Below are 2500 nucleotides of genomic sequence, written 5' to 3'. Positions count from 1 at the left end.
GAGCCCCCACGACCGAGTCTGGTTGCAAGCGCTTCCCTTTCAACAATTTCACGTGCTATTTAACTCCCTTTTCAAGGTGCTTTTAACCTTTCGATCACTCTACTTGTGCGCTATCGGTCTCCGGCCAATATTTAGCTTTAGATGAAATTTACCACCCACTTAGAGCTGCATTCCCAAACAACTCGACTCGTCGAAGGAACTTCGCATGGGCGCGGTCCAGCAGCCAAAGACGGGATTCTCACCCTCTATGACGTCCTGTTCCAAGGAACTTATGCCGTGGCCGCACCCGAAGTGTCCTCTCCAAATTACAACTCGGGCTCCGCATGGAGCCAGATTTCAAATTTGAGCTTTTGCCGCTTCACTCGCCGTTACTGAGGCAATCCCTGTTGGTTTCTTTTCCTCCGCTTATTGATATGCTTAAGTTCAGCGGGTACTCCTACCTGATCCGAGGTCAAACCGGATATTAAAAAAAAAAAAAGATCGGCCCCGATCGGGTCTTTGAGCGATGAAGTGATTTCCCATACACTCAGACACCAGGAACTCGGTGCCGCCACTGCATTTCAGGCCCGTCCACACAAGCGGGGACGTTGGCCCAACACACAAGCCGTGCTTGAAGGGTTTGCAATGACGCTCGAACAGGCATGCCCCCCGGAATACCAGAGGGCGCAATGTGCGTTCAAAGATTCGATGATTCACGGAATTCTGCAATTCACATTACTTATCGCATTTCGCTGCGTTCTTCATCGATGCCGGAACCAAGAGATCCGTTGTTGAAAGTTTTGTTTGATTTTTTGCTATGATGCTCAGACTGACAATCTTCACATAAGAGTTCAATTGATCCACTGGCAGGCGCGCGCCCGGGACGCCGCGCAAGGCGGGCGATCCCCGGCAGCCAGAGGCCCGGCAGGCCTGCCAAGGCAACAATAGTTCAGTAAACACGGGTGGGAGGTACGGACCGCGCGACCCCCGCGGGGGAGGTGCGCAGCCGGACGCCACTTTAATGATCCTTCCGCAGGTTCACCTACGGAAACCTTGTTACGACTTTTACTTCCTCTAAATGACCAAGTTTGACCAACTTTCCGGCTCTGGGTGGTCGTTGCCAACCTCCCTGAGCCAGTCCGAAGGCCTCACTGAGCCATTCAATCGGTAGTAGCGACGGGCGGTGTGTACAAAGGGCAGGGACGTAATCGGCACAAGCTGATGACTTGTGCCTACTAGGCATTCCTCGTTGAAGAGCAATAATTGCAATGCTCTATCCCCAGCACGACAGGGTTTAACAAGATTACCCAGACCTCTCGGCCAAGGTGATGTACTCGCTGGCCCTGTCAGTGTAGCGCGCGTGCGGCCCAGAACATCTAAGGGCATCACAGACCTGTTATTGCCTCAAACTTCCATCGGCTTGAGCCGATAGTCCCTCTAAGAAGCCAGCGGCCCACAAACGTGGGTCGGGCTATTTAGCAGGTTAAGGTCTCGTTCGTTATCGCAATTAAGCAGACAAATCACTCCACCAACTAAGAACGGCCATGCACCACCATCCAAAAGATCAAGAAAGAGCTCTCAATCTGTCAATCCTTATTTTGTCTGGACCTGGTGAGTTTCCCCGTGTTGAGTCAAATTAAGCCGCAGGCTCCACGCCTGGTGGTGCCCTTCCGTCAATTTCTTTAAGTTTCAGCCTTGCGACCATACTCCCCCCAGAACCCAAAAACTTTGATTTCTCGTAAGGTGCCGAACGGGTTATTCAAAGTTGCCCGTCCGATCCCTAGTCGGCATAGTTTATGGTTAAGACTACGACGGTATCTGATCGTCTTCGATCCCCTAACTTTCGTTCACTGATTAATGAAAACATCCTTGGCGAATGCTTTCGCAGTAGTTAGTCTTCAGCAAATCCAAGAATTTCACCTCTGACAGCCGAATACTGACGCCCCCGACTATCCCTATTAATCATTACGGCGGTCCTAGAAACCAACAAAATAGAACCACACGTCCTATTCTATTATTCCATGCTAATGTATCCGAGCAAAGGCCTGCTTTGAACACTCTAATTTTTTCACAGTAAAAGTCCTGGTTCCCCCTACAGCCAGTGAAGGCCATAGGGTTCCCCAGAAGGAAAGGTCCAGCCGGACCAGTGCACGCCGCGAAGCGGACCGGCCAGCCAGACCCAAGGTTCAACTACGAGCTTTTTAACTGCAACAACTTTAATATACGCTATTGGAGCTGGAATTACCGCGGCTGCTGGCACCAGACTTGCCCTCCAATTGTTCCTCGTTAAGGGATTTAAATTGTACTCATTCCAATTACAAGACCCGAAAGAGCCCTGTATCAGTATTTATTGTCACTACCTCCCCGTGTTGGGATTGGGTAATTTGCGCGCCTGCTGCCTTCCTTGGATGTGGTAGCCGTTTCTCAGGCTCCCTCTCCGGAATCGAACCCTAATTCCCCGTTACCCGTTGCCACCATGGTAGGCCACTATCCTACCATCGAAAGTTGATAGGGCAGAAAT

General features: G+C 50.9%; 2 non-coding genes across 2 annotated transcripts in view; both read right to left on the bottom strand.

The window, feature by feature from the left end:
- The window catches only part of CIMG_15522, a 3468-nt gene extending 2690 nt beyond the window's left edge, over positions 1–778 (bottom strand). Inside the window, exon 1 of the ribosomal RNA XR_001099875.1 lies at positions 1–778. This exon is cut by the window's left edge and continues 2690 nt beyond it. This is a non-coding gene — a ribosomal RNA (28S ribosomal RNA).
- A 220-nt stretch (positions 779–998) lies between these two features.
- CIMG_15521 overlaps positions 999–2500 on the bottom strand; it is a 1799-nt gene continuing 297 nt past the window's right edge. Inside the window, exon 1 of the ribosomal RNA XR_001099874.1 lies at positions 999–2500. This exon is cut by the window's right edge and continues 297 nt beyond it. This is a non-coding gene — a ribosomal RNA (18S ribosomal RNA).

The sequence above is a fragment of the Coccidioides immitis genome (genome assembly GCF_000149335.2).
Source record: "Coccidioides immitis RS genomic scaffold supercont3.5, whole genome shotgun sequence".
Lineage (NCBI taxonomy): Eukaryota > Fungi > Ascomycota > Eurotiomycetes > Onygenales > Onygenaceae > Coccidioides > Coccidioides immitis.
This window is presented reverse-complemented; position numbering and strand designations above follow the sequence as displayed.